Source organism: Bufo gargarizans, chromosome 3, assembly GCF_014858855.1.
Source record: "Bufo gargarizans isolate SCDJY-AF-19 chromosome 3, ASM1485885v1, whole genome shotgun sequence".
NCBI classification, from domain to species: Eukaryota; Metazoa; Chordata; class Amphibia; order Anura; family Bufonidae; genus Bufo; species Bufo gargarizans.
This window is the reverse complement of record NC_058082.1, coordinates 370,370,796-370,389,575: the sequence shown is the minus strand read 5'-3', so window position 1 is coordinate 370,389,575 and position 18,780 is coordinate 370,370,796. Positions and strand designations below refer to the sequence as shown.

Sequence of the window (18,780 nt, the reverse complement as noted above, 5' to 3'; positions counted from 1 at the left end):
AATTCCTTTTAGGAGGGCATTTTTAGACATTTGGATCCCAGACTTCTTCTCACACTTTCGGGCCCCTAAAAAGCCAGGGCAGTATAAATACCCCACATGTGACCCCACTTTGGAAAGAAGACACCCCGAGGTATTCAATGAGGGGCATCGCGAGTTCCTAGAATTTTTTTTTTTTTTGCATAAGTTAGCGGATATTGATTTTTTTTGTTTTTTTTCTCACAAAGTCTCACTTTCCGCTAACTTAGGACAAAAATTTCAATCTTTCATGGACTCAATATGCCCCTCACGGAATACCTTGGGGTGTCTTCTTTCCGAAATGGGGTCACATGTGGGGTATTTATACTGCCCTGGCTTTTTAGGGGCCCTAAAGCGTGAGAAGTCTGGAATATAAATGTCTAAAAATGTTTACGCATTTGGATTCCGTGAGGGGTATGGTGCGTCCATGTGAGATTTTATTTTTTGACACAAGTTAGTGGAATATGAGACTTTGTAAGAAAAAACAAAAACAAACAAAAAATGTCCGCTAACTTGTGCCAAAAAAAATGGCTGAATGGAGCCTTACCAGGGGGGGAGTGATCAATGACAGGGGGGTGATCAATGACAGGGGGGTGAACACCCATATAGACTCCCTGATCACCCCCCTGTCATTGATCACCCCCCTTGTAAGGCTCCATTCAGACGTCCGCATGATTTTTACGGATCCATGGATACATGGATCGGATCCACAGAACGCATGCGGACGTCTGAATGGAGCCTTACAGGGGGGTTATCAATGACAGGGGGTGATCAGGGTAATCAGGGTGATCACCCCCCTGTCACTGATCACCCCCCCTGTAAGGCTCCATTCAGACATCCGCATGATTTTTTACGGATCCATGGATACATGGATCGGATCCACAGAACGCATGCGGACGTCTGAATGGAGCCTTACAGGGGGGTTATCAATGACAGGGGGTGATCAGGGTAATCAGGGTGATCACCCCCCTGTCACTGATCACCCCCCCTGTAAGGCTCCATTCAGACATCCGCATGATTTTTACGGATCCATGGATACATGGATCGGATCCACAGAACGCATGCGGACGTCTGAATGGAGCCTTACAGGGGGGTTATCAATGACAGGGGGTGATCAGGGTAATCAGGGTGATCACCCCCCTGTCACTGATCACCCCCCCTGTAAGGCTCCATTCAGACATCCGCATGATTTTTTACGGATCCATGGATACATGGATCGGATCCACAGAACGCATGCGGACGTCTGAATGGAGCCTTACAGGGGGGTTATCAATGACAGGGGGTGATCAGGGTGATCACCCCCCTGTCACTGATCACCCCCCTGTAAGGCTCCATTCAGACGTCCGCATGATTTTTACGGATCCATGGATACATGGATCGGATCCGTAAAAATCATGCGGACGTCTGAATGGAGCCTGACAGGGGGGTGATCAATGACAGGGGGGTGATCAATGACAGGGGGGTGATCAATGACAGGGGGTGATCAGGGAGTGTATATGGGTGATCACCCGCCTGTCATTGATCACCCCCCTGTAAGGCTCCATTCAGACGTCCGCATGATTTTTACGGATCCATGGATACATGGATCGGATCCGTAAAAATTATGCGGACGTCTGAATAGAGCCTGACAGGGCGGTGATCAATGACAGGGGGTGATCAGGGAGTGTATATGGGTGATCACCCGCCTGTCATTGATCACCCCCCTGTAAGGCTCCATTCAGACGTCCGCATGATTTTTACGGATCCATGGATACATGGATCGGATCCGTAAAAATCATGCGGACGTCTGAATGGAGCCTGACAGGGCGGTGATCAATGACAGGGGGTGATCAGGGAGTGTATATGGGTGATCACCCGCCTGTCATTGATCACCCCCCTGTAAGGCTCCATTCAGACGTCCGCATGATTTTTACGGATCCATGGATACATGGATCGGATACGTAAAAATCATGCGGACGTCTGAACGGAGCCAGACAGGGGGGTGATCAATGACAGGGCGGTGATCAATGACAGGGGGGTGATCAGGGAGTTTATATGGGGTGATCAGGGGTTTATAAGGGGTTAATAAGTGACCGGGGGGGGGTGTAGTGTAGTGTAGTGTGGTGTTTGGTGGGACTGTACTGACCTACCTGAGTCCTCTGGTGGTCGATCCTAACAAAAGGGACCACCAGAGGACCAGGTAGGAGGTATATTAGACGCTGTTATGAAAACAGCGTCTAATATACCTGTTAGGGGTTAAAAAATTCGGATCTCCAGCCTGCCAGCGAGCGATCGCCGCTGGCAGGCTGGAGATCCACTCGCTTACCTTCTGTTCCTGTGAGCGCGCGCGCCTGTGCGCGCGCGTTCACAGGAAATCTCGCGTCTCGCGAGAAGACGCGTATATGCGTCCAGGAGGAGTAAAGCAACCACCTCCCGGACGCATATACGCGTACGGCGGTCGGGAGGTGGTTAAGTAGTTTCACGTTGCAATTTCATCAGTTTGAAATGTAATTAAGAAATAACAGTTAATAACAACAGTGGAGGTCATTAGAAGGTCTGGAAGAAAAATTTCAGACACAGTTGCTCGTAGGATTGGTAGAAAGGCAAATAAGACGCTGGAGATGTGGTACATTGTTCTGCTGTTTAGCGACTACTGCACAAGTTTGCCTTTCATGAAACAGTCATCAGAAGAAAACCTCTCCTGCATCCTTAACAAAAAATTCTGCATCAGATGTTCGCAAAATAACATCTAAACAAGCCTGATGCACTTTAAAACCAGTCCTGTGGAGTGATCAGGTTAAAATAGAACTCTTTGGCCACAATGAGCAAAAGGTATGTTCAGAGGAAAAAAGGGCACAGAACTTCATGAAAAGACTGTGAAAAAAGCAGTTTTCTTACTGCCAATTGTCGACATATTTGCCAGAATAAGGCCGGTTCTCCGTCGGTCCATGCTAGAAAAGCTTGCCGTATATCTATTACTAGTGTGCAGCTAGCCTTAGAAAACTAACCACAGATCTTCTGTGGATGTAGGCTTGCTCAAATACTTTAATCTCTTCATGTAATCCCAGATAGACTCGATGATGTTGTGATCAGGGCTCTGTGGGGCTATATCATCACTTTCAGGACTCCTTTTTCTTCTTTACATGGAAGACAGTTCTCCATGACATCGGCCAAATTCTAGGGGTTTTCCGCTTTTGTAGTATTGATGACCTATCCTCAGGATAGGTCATCGATATCAGATTGGTGGGGGGCCGACTCCAGGTACCCTCGTCAATCAGCTGTTTGAAGAGAATGCAGCGCTTGCATAAGCTCTGACTTCACCTCACTTGCTCGCTGTTGACATTGCAGCGATGAGCAGGTGTAATTACAACTCATTCACTTCAATGGGATCGGTAACTCCTATTCAAGTTCTCTTCAAACAGCTGATTGAGGGGTGAGGGGGTGGACAACCCCTTTAATCCTGACCAAATCAACAACTCAATTTGTTGAAATGCAGCCGCAAACTTGCAAGGAACCTCCACCATGCGTCACTGTTGACCGCAGACATTTATTGTTGTACCACCCTCCAGCCTTTCTGTGAACTAACTGCTGCCATTTTTCTGCACCACAGTTTCTATGTTTTCATCTATAGTTGAGTCACTTGGCCTTGTTTCCATGTTAAAGGACTGGCCACAATTCTGCCATGTAGACAACTCCAAACAGTAGATGGATATACCTGAGTCCCAATGGTGTAAAAAGTTTTGGAAGGGATGACCCCCCCCTCCCCCCCACATATAATCTGTTTGAGATTACATGAAGAGACAGAAGGACTTGAGCGACTCTACATATGACCCCCCTGTATCGGCGATCGCAGCAAACCGCAGGTCAATTCAAACCTGCGGTTTGCTGCGCTTTTTGCTGATTCTGATCCCCGCGGTCCCTGGCCGCGGGGATCAAACTTCAAAATGCCCCATATACATTTTTTTTCCACCCCCCCTGCACCCCTGAATGGTTTTATAGGGGGGGTGTTGCGGGCGGTGCCTCCCCTTGAATAATCGTTGGCAGTTCTGGCTACAACTGAGCAGACGGGGAAGGTTCCCATGGCAACAGGACGCCTTCTCAGGCATCCTGCTGTCCATGTGCTGAACAGATCTGTGCTAAAGGCATAGATCTGTTCAGACAAAGTGTATGTAAAATACAGTACAGTACAATATATATTGTACTGTACTGTATCATACTGACATCAGACCCACTGGATCTTCAAGAACCAAGTGGGTCTGGGTAAAAAAAAAAAAGTTAAAAAAAGTAAAAATCAAAAAACACATTTATCACTGATTAAAAATGACAAAAAAAATTAAATTCCCTACACATGTTTGGTATCGCTGCGTCCGTAACGATCTGATCTATAAAACGGTCATGTTACTTCACCCGAACGGTGAACGCCATAAAAATTAAAAATAAAAAACTATGATGAAATAGAAATTTTGCCCACCTTACTTCCCAATAAAGGTAATAAAAGTGATCAAAAAAGTTGAATGTACGCCAAAATTGCAACAATCAAACCGTCATCTCATCCCGCAAAAATCATACTCTACCCAAGATAATCGCCCAAAAACTGAAAAAACTATGGCTCTTAGACTATGGAAATACTAAAACATGATTTTTTTTTGGTTTCAAAAATGAAATCATTGTGTAAAACTTACATTAAAAAAAAAGTATACATATTAGGTATCGCCGCGTCCATATCGACCGGCTCTATAAAAATATCACATGAGCTAACCCCTCAGATGAACACCGTAAAAAAATTAAAATAAAAACGGTGTAAAAAAAGCTATTTTTTGTCATCTTACGTCACAAAAAGTGTAATAGCAAGCAATCAAAAAGTCATATGCACCCCAAAAGTACCAATCAAAGAGTAATCTCATCCCGCAAAAAATGAGACCCTACTTAAGATAATCGCCCAAAAACTGAAAAAACTATGGCTCTTAGGCTATGGAGACACTAAAACTTTTTTTTGTTTTTAAAAATGAAATCATTGTGTAAAACTTACATAAATAAAAAAAAATGTATACGTATTAGGTATCGCCGCGTCCGTGACAACCTGCTCTATAAAATTACCACATGATCTAACCTTTCAGATGAATGTTGTAAATAGCAACAAAAAAAAAAACTGTGCCAAAAAACTAGCCGCACAAAAAGTGTAATATAGAGCAACCAAGAATAATATCTAAACTAAACTAAACCTAAACTAGTACCAACAAAACTGCCACCCTATCCCATAGTTTCTAAAATGGGGTCACTTTTTTGGAGTTTCTACTCTAGGGGTGCATCAGGGGGGCTTCAAATGGGACATGGTGTCAAAAAAACAGTCCAGCAAAATCTGCCTTCCAAAAACCGTACGGCATTCCAGTTTACGACCACACACAGTTTAAACTACAGAATCAGGGCCGTAAACGATGAGTTTTGTTTGGCTGTTAACCCTTGCTTTGTAACTGGAAAAAAAATATTAAAATGGAAAATCTGCCAAAAAAGTGAAATTTTGAAATTGTATCTCTATTTTCCATTAAATCTTGTGCAACACCTAAAGGGTTAACAAAGTTTGTAAAATCAGTTTTGAATACATTGAGGGGTGTAGTTTCTTAGATAGGGTCACTTTTATGGGGTTTCTACTCTAGGGGTGCATCAGGGGGCTTCAAATGGGACATGGTGTAAATAAACCAGTCCAGCAAAATCTGCCTTCCAAAAACCAAACGGCGCACCTTTCACTCTACGCCCCGCTGTGTGGCTGTACAGTAGTTTATGGCCACATATGGGGCGTTTCTGTAAACGGCAGAGTTAGGGCAATAAAGATACAGTCTTGTTTGGCTGTTAACCCTTGCTTTGTTAGTGGAAAAAATGGGTTAAAATGGAAAATTAGGCAAAAAAATGAAATTCTCAAATTTCATCCCTATTTGCCAATAACTCTTGTGCAACACCTAAAGGGTTAACAAAGTTTGTAAAATCAGTTTTGAATACCTTGAGGGGTGTAGTTTATAGAATGGGGTCATTTTTGGGTGGTTTCTATTATGTAAGCCTCGCGAAGTGACTTCAGAGCTGTAGTGGTCCCTAAAAATTGGGTTTTTGTAAATTTCAGAAAAATTTCAAGATTTGCTTCTAAACTTCTAAGCCTTGTAACATTCCCAAAAAATAAAATATAATTCCCAAAATAATTCAAACATGAAGTAGACATATGGGGAATGTAAAGTCATCACAATTTTGGGGGGTATTACTATGCATTACAGAAGTAGAGAAACTGAAACTTTGAAATTTGCTAATTTTTAGTAAATTAGTTATTTTTTTATGGAAAAAAAATATATTTTTTTTACTTCATTTTACCAGTGTCATGAAGTACAATATGTGACGAAAAAACAATCTCAGAATGGCCTGGGTAAGTCAAAGCGTTTTAGGCTGGGTTCACACCTGAGCGTTTTACAGCGCGTTCCTACGCGCTGTAAAACGCTCAACAAGGAGAAACCAATGGTTCCCTATGGGAATGGTTCTCACCTGGGCGTTTTACAGCGCGTACGATCGCGCTGTAAAACGCCTGACGCCCCAACAAGTACATGAGCTTCTTTGGGGCGTCTTGTCGCACGTTCCCGTACATAGACTTTCGGGAACGCGCCACAATGGGCGTTCACTTGTCTCTGTATGTGAGATTGCAAACGCCGGTACAATCGCGCATACAGAGTGCTCCATCGCGAACGCTCAGGTGTGAACCAAGCGCTAAAGTTATCACCACTTAAAGTGACACTGGTCAGATTTGCAAAAAAATGGCCAAGTCTTTAAGGTGAAATAGGGCTGAGTCCTTACGGGGTTAACCACCTCAACCCCCCTAGCTTAAACACCCTTAATGACCAGACCACTTTTTACAATTCTGCACTACTTTACTTTTATTGCTCGGTCATGCAACTTACCACCCGAATGAATTTTACCTCCTTTTCTTCTCACTAATAGAGCTTTCATTTGGTGGTATTTCATTGCTGCTGACCTTTTTACTTTTTTTGTTATTAATCGAAATTTAATGAAATTTTTGCAAAAAAATGAAATTTTTCACTTTCAGTTGTAATTATTTTTTTTAAAACGACATGTATATATAAATTTTTCGCTACATTTATTGTGCTACATGTCTTTAATAAAAAAAAATGTTTGGGTAAAAAAAAAATGGTTTGGGTAAAAGTTATAGCGTTTACAAACTATGGTACAAAAATGGGAATTTCCACTTTTTGAAGCAGCTCTGACTTTCTGAGCACCTGTCATGTTTCCTGAGGTTCTACAATGCCCAGACAGTAGAAAACCCCCACAAATAACCCCATTTCGGAAAGTAGACACCCTAAGGTATTCGCTGATGGGCATAGTGAGTTCATAGAACTTTTTATTTTTTGTCACAAGTTAGCGGAAAATGATAATTTTTTATTATTTTTTTTTTACCTTACAAAGTCTCATATTCCACTAACTTGTGACAAAAAATTAAAACTTCCATGAACTCACTATGCCCATCACGAAATACCTTGGGGTGTCTTCTTTCCAAAATGGGGTCACTTGTGGGGTAGTTATACTGCCTTGGCATTTTAGGGGCCGAAATGCGTGCAAAGTAGTTTGAAATCAAAATGTGTAAAAAATGCCCTGTGAAATCCTAAAGGTGCTCTTTGGAATGTGGGCCCCTTTGCCCACCTAGGCTGCAAAAAAGTGTCACACATGTGGTATCGCCGTACTCAGGAGAAGTTGGGCAATGTGTTTTGGGGTGTCTTTTTACATATACCCATGCTGGGTGAGAAAAATATCTCGGCAAAAGACAACTTTTCCCTTTTTTTTATACAAAGTTGGTATTTGACCAAGATATTTATCTCACCCAAAACACATTACCCTACTTCTCCTGAGTACAGCGATACCACATGTGTGACACTTTTTTGCAGCCTAGATGTGCAAAGGGGCCCACATTCCTTTTAGGAGGGCATTTTTAGACATTTGGATCCCAGACTTCTTCTCACGCTTTAGGGCAACTAAAATGCCAGGGCACTATAAATACCCCACATGTGACCCCATTTTGGAACGAAGACACCCCAAGGTATTCAATGAGGGGCATGGCGAGTTCATAGAAAAAGAAAAAATTTGGCACAAGTTAGCGGAAATTGTTTTTTTATTTTATTTTTTTCTCACAAAGTCTCCCTTTCCGTTAACTTGGGACAAAAATGTCAATCTTTCATGGACTCAATATGCACCTCAGCGAATACCTTGGAGTGTCTTCTTTCCAAAATAGGGTCATTTGTGGGGTGTTTGTACTGCTCTGGCATTTGAGGGTCTCCGCAATCATTACATGTATGGCCAGCATTAGGAGTTTCTGCTATTCTCCTTATATTGAGCATACAGGTAATGAGATATTTTTTTTTTCCGTTCAGAAAAAATGAATGGCACAGATTTATTCATTCGCATCGATCAATGTGGATGAAAAAATCTCTGCCAAAAAAAAAAAGGAGGGGAAAGGCGTCTGCCAGGACATAGGAGCTCCGCCCAACATCCATACCCACTTAGCTCGTCTACCCTGGCAAACCCGATTTCTCCATTCACATCAATCGATGTGATTTTCATTGCCGGGATTTTTATTTATTTTTTATATACAAAGTGTTTGCCAAACATATGAACACCGCAGCCCCCGCAGCTCATATGCCTCGGCAAACGTATCTTTTACTGCAGAGGAGAAATCTCGTCTTGCAGCGCCGCATACACTGACTTTTGTGTAATCTGACAGCAGCGCAATGCTTCTGTCAGAATGCACATCAGTGCTGCAGCTAGTCGATTGGTTGGTCCACCTGGAAGGTAAAAGAAAAGAAGAAAAAAACAGGCCGCAACGCAATAAATTTATTAACTTTATAATAACATTTGAACGGAACATATAAACTTTAACTTTTTGAACAGAACTTTAACTTTTTTGCTTACTGGTGATTTTTTTGTTTTTTGTGCAAAGCGCAAATCGCCCAAAGATGTGGCGAAGTACATTATGCACTTTGTCCCAGGTGAAAGGAGAGCCCTGTGTGCCTGTCCTGTAGATACACTTAGCATAGGGATTGCATCTGTGTGTGGTACTTCCGGAAACACTCCCCTAAGCATAGGGCAGGATGGTCAGGGCAGTCAGGACAGAAATAGCGGGTGTTACGCCTTATTCCACTCCTGCTACAGACACAACATATTTTTCGGGGTGACGCTTGGGTTGAGGTACCAGCAACGGCATTGGGGAAATGTTGCTCGTGTAGACGGCTCACTACACTGGTGTATGGGGCCACAGAACCTCCTGGATACAGGAGGTTCTCGATGATCTCTTCCTGAAATTTGAGGAAGGATCCTGTTCTCCCAGCCTTACTGTAGAGCAGCGGTCCCCAACCGCCGGGCCGCGGCCCAGGACCGGGCCTTGGGAGATATGTTGCCGGGCCGCAGAAGAAAGAGGAGCGCAGACGCCAGGCGCATGCGCGGCCGACGCGTTCATCTTGCCAACATTAGTGGAGACGGAGAGAGGGAATCCCTCCCTCCCATGACGCGGCCGCTGCAGAGCCCAATACAATGAGCGGGCTCTGAGGCGCCGCACCACTGCCACCAATGAATATGTCTAAATCAGGGGCGTCGCTAGGGCTTTTTATCTGGGGCCAGGGCCCCGAATCAAACTACCACTGCCCCGAACATCGCAGCAACAAAGTCAGTAGCAGACCCAGCATCTCCTCCTATACCCTGCCCGGCGACATTCGCAGCTACAGCCACCACATCTGCAGAGGCAATGGGACGGGCTGTGACATCACGCCGCGTGTCCAATCAGCTGGCGGTGATTGGACGGGACGCAGCAGTATGTCCTTCTACTCCGGCCCTGTGGTAGTTCTTACCTCATAACTATGAGTGGTGATGTCGAGCCGCCCGGGAGATTCAGCAAGAGGCTGCTGGTGACCAGCGGGGCGGGCTTCATGTAAGTGAAAGGGCCCGCCGCCAGTGCTAGTAACCCTCTGATGACAGCCTGTGGGTGCATTGGAGGGACAATACTAGGGGGCAGTTTGGAAAGTTACTATGGGCACTATAGGGAGATTACTGGGTGCATTGGAAGGAGATTACTAGGGGCAGTGGAGAAAGTTACTATGGGCACTATAGGGAGATTACCAGGTGCACAATACTGTGGGCACTATGGGGACATTACTGGGGGCAGTGAAGCGAAATTACTGTTGACACTATAGGGACATTACTGGGGGCATGAAGATTACCAGGGGCAGTTGGGGGTCATTACTGTGGGCATTATAGAGACATTACTGGGAGCGGTGGGGGAATATTACTGGGGGGCACAGTGGGGACATTATTATTGCCAGAGACACAATGGGGGGCATTAATATTACTAGGGCACAATAGGTGGTATGATAACTCAGAACACTGTGGAAGCATTATTATTACTCGAGCACCACAGGGGTTATTTTTATTATCGGGGTCACTAAGGGTGCATTTAAAATACTGGGGCACCATGGAGTCATTATTATTACTGGGGGAACTATATGGGCATTATTATTACTGGGGAAAATAGCTGGCACTATACTGGGCAAATTATGGAGGGGGCACTCTTGGGGAGCGGTATCATTATGACTATGGAGGGACTAACCTGTATGGCAATATAATTTTTGTAGTATAGTATTTGGGGAGCACAGCGGGCACAGTACTGGGGGCATCAGCAGGATAATATTGTTGGGGCAGCAGGGTGGGAGGATGAAGATAATAGAAAAATGAGGAACCCAAGATGTCTGTTTGGTAAACTCTGATGTCTAATATTAAAGTAGGAGGCATGACGGGGGAGGGTTTACCGCTGCACCGTCTCAGCTAGTGTGCTCGGCAAACGGCAGCAGCGGCAGCCTCCTCCTCCTCCTGACTCTTGTGTTCTCAGACCAGTCCCCAGCCATTAGTGATCGGGAAAGCGCAGGTAACCACACACTGTCCCACAGATGGGGTGACCTATTATTAATCTGAGGTACATGGTGCTATTACATTAGTACCCCATGTAGCTCAGATTAAAAGTATGTGGCCCCCAAGCACATCATCAAATAATGGGCAACATTGGGTTAACCATTAATATGAGGTACACATAATGAGGTTTCTTACTATTAATGTGAGGCACATGCAGGTCCAAATTGATAAAACAATGTGCCTCATATTAACAGCATGTACCTGATGCCATTAACCCCATGTTGTCCATTATGTTAAGCGGGGTACTTGACGAGGTTGCTATTAATATGTGGCACATGGTTTCATCGATTTAGACTCCATGTGCCTCACATTAATAGCCAGTAACCTTTATCATACTGTGGTACCCAACACCAGCCTACACATTAACCCCATGCTGCTCAATGTCCATTATGTCAGGAAGTACTTGCTGGTGTTACTATTAATATGAGGCACAAGGCTTTATCAATTTAGACTTTTATTTGCTTCACATTAATAGCAAGTGACCCCATCAAGTACCTCCTCACATAATGGGCAATTGATACTTTGCAAAAAGTAAAAAATAAAAATACTCACACGTTAACCCCATGCAACATGTGGTTAATGTGTGAGTATTTTTTTCCTTCATGGTATCGAATTGGAGTTGCAATACTTTTTTTTGGGAGTCACATTTAAATAATAAATGTAACTGTTATATAGTGTTATATATCTTAATATGCACCTTGTGTTTTGTCGTGCGCGTAAATCAGTCAGCGCCGACCAGCACCCCCATAAACCCCGCCCACCCCCTAAGCCCCACCCCAGAACCCCTCCACTCTACCCGGTCCTTGGAAAAATTGTCTTACATGAAACTGGTCCTTGGTGCAAAAAAGGTTGGGGATCACTGCTGTAGAGAACAAAACTATTATATACAGATATTTTGCTCAGGGGTATACAAATCTGCAAATTTGTTGTTGAAGTGGTCTATGAGGGGCCGAATTATGTGGAGCCGGTCAAAAGCTGGGTGGCCTCTGGGACGGGAGGTGGTGTTGTCGCTAAAGTGCAGGAAACGCAGGATGGCCTCAAATCGTGCCCTGGACATGGCAGCAGAGAACATGGGCATGTGATGAATTGGGTTCGTGGACCAATATGACCGCAATTCATGCTTTTTGGTTAGACCCATGTTGAGGAATTCGGAAACTTGGACGGGTTTCCACCGGAAAGGCTGGGCATAATAGCTTCCCGGGTTGGCGGCTATAAATTGAGTGGCATACCGATTTGTTTCTGACACGACTATGTCCAAGAGCTCCGCAGTCAAGAACAGCAAAAAAAATCCCAGTGCCAAACCGATCTGAGCTGTCTCAACCCAAACTCCAGACTGGGCGGTCAAAGGGGGAACTAATGGTGCGGCTAAGGTTGGGGACTGCCAATCAGGGTTTGCCAGCACCTCAGGGACTCTAGGGGCTCTAGAGGCCTGTCTGTGCGGTGGCTGCGACGGGGTAACTATTGCACGTGCCACTGTACCAGCTTCAACTGCCCTTCTGGTGCTCGCCACTTCACCATGTTGTACGGCAGTGCTGGTACTAGGTCCTGGGTGGGCTGCGCTGCTAGTGTATGCCTCACCACGTAATCCGACAGCACCAGCCCCACTCTGCTGCCCTTGAAGCGGATCCTGCGCAACCTGTGGTGTAGCAACACAGGGCCGGGTACGCCTGTTGGTATCAGGGTCCTCAACATCCTTGTCCGAACTTTGGGTCAGACTGCCACTGCTTTCTACAGGTTCATATTCTGACCCGCTGGATTCGTCAGATGAGGGTTCCCATTCCTCATCCGACTGGGTCAGAAGCCTGTAGGCCTCTTCAGAAGAATACCCCTTGTTTGACATTTGAACTACTAATTTAGGGGGTATTCCTTGAGACTACCCAAGAAAAAAAGCAAGCCTGTCTTACAAATGGGAGGCTAGCGAAGTACCGGAGGCCGCTGCGATTGATAAAAATAAATGAATCAGTTTTGATATTTTTTATCAATCGCAGCACTTGTAAAGTGATTGTGCAGTGATCAAAAAAAAAACTGCGTTTTGGGTGGAGGGCGAACTAAGGCTACTTTCACACTTGCGTTAGGAGCGGATCCGTCTGGTGTCTGCACAGACGGATCCGCTCCTATAATGCAAACGCTTGCATCCGTTCAGAACGGATCCGTTTGCATAACTGTTTATTTCAGATCTGATTTTTCACTTCGGAAAACTCAGATCCGACAGTATATTCTAAACACAGAAGCGTTCCCATGGTGATGGGGACGCTTCAAGTTAGAATATACTGAGAACTGTGTACATGACTGCTGCCTGGCAGATGCAGTCATGTACACAGTTCTCAGTATATTCTAATCACCATGGGTTCCCCCATCACCATGGGAACGCCTCTGTGTTAGAATATACTGCCGGATCTGAGTTTTATGATGTAACTCAAATCCGATGGTATATTCTAACATAGAGGCGTTCCCATGGTGATGGGGACGCTTCAAGTTAAAATATACCATCGGATCGGAGAAAACTCCTATCTGATGGTATATTAATAGGGACTCCTGACTTTACATTGAAAGTCAATGGGGGACGGATCCGTTTGAAATTGCACCATATTGTGTCAACGTCAAACGGATCCGTCCCCATTGACTTGCATTGTAAGTCTGACGGATCCGTTTGGCTCCACACGGCCAGGCGGACACGAAAACGCTGCAAGCTGCGTTCGGGTGTCTGCCTGCTGAGCGGAGCGGAGGCCAAACGGTGCCAAACTGATGCATTCTGAGAGGATCCGCATCCACTCAGAATGCATTGGGGCTGTACGGATCCGTTCGGGGCCGCTTGTGAGAGCCTTCAAACGGAACTCACAAGCGGAGCCCCGAACGCTAGTGTGAAAGTAGCCTAAGGTGACACTAATACTCTTATAGATCTGACTGTGATCAGTTTTGATCACTTCCAGATACTATAAAAGTACAAATGCTGATTAGCGATACGCTAATCAGCGAATAAGGGACTGCGGTGCGGTGGGCTGGGCGCTAACCGACGCTAACTACCTAACCAAGGGGCCTAAACTATCCAAAAACCAGTCAATACCAGTGAAAAAAAAAAGTGACAGTTTACACTGATCACTTTTTTCCCTTTCACTAGGTGATTGACAGAGGCGGTCAAGGGGTTAATTGGGGTGATGGTGGGTGATCTGGGGGCTAAGTGTGGTGTTTGGTGTACTCACTGTAAACTGTGCTCCTCTGCTGAGACCAACCGACGAAAAGAATCAGCAGAGGAGCAGAAAAGCCATTCAACACCTTATATTTATAAATATAAGGTGTTAAATGGCCATCTCACGTCTCGCGATCCTGCGTTAGGCGGTCCGGAGGCGGTTAAATAGGACCTGTAACCTCTCCTGGCATGTCTGTTTTAGCAACTACTGCATCCCTCTTAGGCTTCATTCACACGTCCACAAATGGGTCACAGCCCCTGAAGAAGCTTATTGCGAAACCCGGGTCGGGCATTCCTATGTGCATGTTAACAACTTTGAATTTGTGAGTACAATAAAACCTTTGTTACCAATATATAGCGCGGTTCCCGTACTTATTGTTTTACTTATTCACGAAACCCAGACTCGTTCATCAGACTGGTAGATAATTCCTTAGTCCACAAAAGCCTGGTCACGCTGCAATAAACATGTCGGGGAGACAAGTAAAACAGCCGGGCAGATGTCTGGAATCTTAGTCTTGTGTTTGCGACTTTTTTTAGATGCTATTGCGAGAACATTATTTTTACTGGTGGTGTTTTTACACTACTTTCACCATTTTTACAAAACAAGGTGGGGAAGGGTCATGATCAGCAGCCGTGACAAACCTATGTTCATTTTCACCAGTTTTCTGGTGCAATTTAAAGACAGAAATTTACATCTCTTTGCTGCTGTAGATTTCTGTATAGGTGCAGGGACTACCAGAGGATGCGCATAATATATGATGAACCATGCGCCTATACAGAAAATAAGCACATCCTCCAGCAGCGCAGGGTATATCACGACCGGTACAGATAGCGCCAGTCTTGATAATACTCCACCGTAGCCCTTACAATGAATATTGTGATCATCACACATTGGGGATCATTTACTTACAGCGCTACGCTAGTTGTGGCATACAAAAAGTCGCAGACCTCGTTTTGCAACTTTCTAAATGCCCGCGTGACAACATTTTGTTGCAACAAGGTTTTTTATGCTGTTCTTGCCACTAGAGGGTGTGGCGAAGGTTAGCCACGGCACATTCACAAACAAGTATGCAATTTCCAGGCGGAAAAGTTGTCGAAAGACTTCTCCAGGTGCACACAGTCGGACGATGTGCTTAATTTAGTGAATATACATGCTGGGGCTGCAGTAAACGATTATTTTAGTAATCAAGGATTTTATTGATTATTTTTATGATTAATCGAGTACTCAAATAAAGAAAAAATGAATAAATAGACTTTTTTCTTCATAAAAACTCATCAGACCCCCTGCCATCAGTCCCCAACACCCTTCGTTCCCTCTGTGTGATCAGCCCAAGTGCATCAGTTCCCCCAAATGCCATCAGCTCAATTATCCCCCAGTGCCATCAGCTCTGTTCCCCTAGTGCCTTCAGCGCTCCCCCACCCCAGTGCCATCAGCTTGCCCCCCTAAGTGTCATCAGCTTGCCCCCCCTAAGAGCCAGTCTGAGTGATGAACCAGGCGGCAGCGATCCAGAGTGCGCCAGACAGCAGGAGGTAAGTCATTAAGCCATAGAGCATGACTCGGTGACATGTATTACAGAGAAGAAGCGGTGACCCCCCCCTGACATGTGTTAGTCTTTACTGTAGTTCCGTCATTCTGTTCATGAAGGCACTCTCCGCCTGTGATGAGGACTATACCCCTGTGTACTGATTTATGGGGGGCTCCCTATAGTAGTTTCCATTCCTATTATTGCTGAGCCTGCAGCTCACACCTCTGTGTTTATGCCCTCTCCATGCTGACTGTGCCCTTCTTTAGACTCTTTAGCTCCTTGCTAATCGTCCCATTGTCTGCGGAGTGTTAGTATCGCTCGTTCGCAATCCCACCGCCCAGTCAGGATGCTTTTCATAGATTCTGTCCGGGCTCTGGAAGCACTGAGCTCAGCAGTAATGAAGCTCGCAAGTGCGCATCGCCTGCAGTCCCCGGCCGCCCGGATCCTCCTTGCCCACACCATGTCACCCCAGATCTCTGTAGTGTGCTCATGAGAGCATCCCCACTCCTACTTTGCTGTTTTTTGCAGTGGGGTTGTGGACATGGAGTGGCAGTACTTACCTTTCCTGTAGGGGCTCTGCTCCACAACTCCTCCGTCTTCTTCTCTCTGCACTGCACTGTAGTCCTAACGTCGCACAGCGTTGGGTCAGGCCTGACAGTGCAGCGCGGTATGGGCCAGCGGGTGACTAAGGAGCGGTAAGTCATAGCAAGCACTTCACTCCCGCTCCGTGGTCACATGACACAAACAAATCCTCCATGCAAAAAAAAAAATTTGGGTCGAATTACTCGATTCAATTGAGTAATCGTTGCAGCCCTAATACATACGCCAACTCTGTGTTCTTGACTACACCTATTTGCACCTTCTTGTATATATTTATTACACGTTTCCTCCCCCCAGCCCAGTTTCTCACTATCAGTTCACTCCACAGAACACGTTCCAGAATCCAGTGGCAGTGGACGCCTGGCATTGTGCTTGGTGATGTCGGGCTTGGAACCTCATACCATAGAGCTCCCGGCACACAGTTTTTGTGCTGGTGTAAATGCTAGAGGAGGGTTGGAGCTCTGTAGTTATTGAGTAAGCTGAGTTATTGGCAACTTTTCTGCACTATGTACCTGAGTACTTGGTGACCCCAATCTGTATATTACTGGGTCTGCACTTCATGTTGCATTGCTGTGTTTCCTAAATGCTTCCACATTGCAGTAATACCGCTCACAGTTGATTGTGGAATGGTGATAAGGAAAGAAATGTTATGACCTGACTACATCGGTGGCATCCTATTACTGCACCACGCTTGAGTTCACCGAGATACAATGACCCATTCTATTACAAATGTTTGTAAAGGCAGACTGCGTGGCTCGGTGCTGGATTTCATACAATGGATTCAATGAAACTACTGAACTCGGTGACTCTGAGGTGTGCCCCAATCCCTTAGTATTTACTGTAAAGAATATATATATATTTATAATGTGTGTGTCTTTCTTTCATTAGTCCTTTTCGGAAGCTGAATTCTTCACTTCTGTTTTGAGGCTGATCTCTTGATACCTGTGGCCTACATATCTATACCTTCTTGTCTGCCTATCATTTACCTAGTAAAGTAGCGTTTTCGTTCTCGGAGCACCCTTCCCCCACGTTTGCCTTCTGAGTGCCTGTGCTGTAATCCGTAAGACTCCGTGCTGCTCCCCCCATTGTTCAGATCTCTGATGGATGCTGGTTTAACTCTGGAACCTCTTTAAGCTGCTTTGGATATATTTAATATTTTTAGAATTTGCTAAGCATTGCAGCGGGGGAGGATTATGCGCTGGTAATCCTCAGCCTCCCCCCACTTGTGTACAGTGTGTTGATTCCTGTACTGCATTGCCGATGCGACAGCACGTGTATCGCAGAACAGCTCTTATTTCTCCAGAACTTTCACATCCAGAGGAATTGTACTTGTGTCATATGCAGACATTTCATAGGTTTATGACACCATCGGAGTTGCATTTACAGATTTTTCCTCCCCGCAGTCTTCCTCTTCTTGCTAGACCAGACTGGTCTCCTCCTGCATTCCCTAGACTGGTCATGTTCCCTAACAAATGCTGTCCAGAAGAAAAGCCGTTCATTTCCATCGTCATTTTACTGGGACGTCTTTTCAGATCTTCTGATTGTTAGGCTTATATCGTCTTATCTTCCTAAATAGTTCAAGTCTAGACCAGTGACACAAAACCTTAAGGCAAACCACATGTATCCCAAGTATCCAGCATAAACATTCTGGTAGTCTTGGGTGCCTGGCAGCGATCTTAGGGCTCATTTGGACGGGCATATGCTGTCAGCAGAAATGCAGATCCTTTTTTATTTATTTTTTTGCGGATTAGATGCAGACCCATTCACTTCTATGGGGCCCTTTTCTTCCATTCTACGGGCTCCACAAAACAAATAAAACATGTCCTATACTTATCAGTGAAAATCAGGACGTGGCCCCATTGAAGTCTATGGGTCCACACATTTTCAGAATGCAATGTGTTTTATTGCGGACATGCTGAACTGAACAAAAAAATGGATCCGCATTTTTGCGGACAGCATACAGCTGCCTGAATGAGCCCTTAGATACATAGATCCTGCTTCTATATGTTATGGGTCAGCGTCCTATTTGGATCAAAGGCTGCTTGTCACACGTAGAGCAGTAGCCTGGTCTGTCATTGCTCGCCATAGTAAAAGCCCCTCAGACGCCTTGAGTGATGCCAGGCTGCAAAGGCTAGCGCTCTGAGAGCACAGGGTTTTGCACTTTACACACAGAATACGCTCGCCTGCATCTACCTCCGCACTGTGAGGCCCTGCGAGTGAAGGTATGTTCAGTAGCTATTAGCAGGTTGGTGCACTACAAAAACTGCAGCTATGGTTTAGTTTAATAGGTTAAAAAGCTGCAGTGTTCCAAACATCAGTCCCAGACATACAGCCCCAGTAGTTGTGTCTTCAGCCTGAGGTGCGCTAAAAACTGCATTGGAGAAATAAGACAATTTGCCATTGGTGTGTGCATAGACAATTGCAGCATGCTCTGTTTTGATCCAATTTTCTTGCATTTAAGTCAGTGGGGGTCAT

At 45.1% G+C, this 18,780-nt stretch overlaps 1 protein-coding gene across 6 annotated transcripts in view; it reads left to right on the top strand.

Annotated features, from left to right (window-relative positions):
- Positions 1-18,780, top strand: part of AHCYL1 (adenosylhomocysteinase like 1) — a 97,212-nt gene that overhangs the window by 26,045 nt on the left and 52,387 nt on the right. The gene's annotated exons all lie outside the window — the stretch shown is intronic.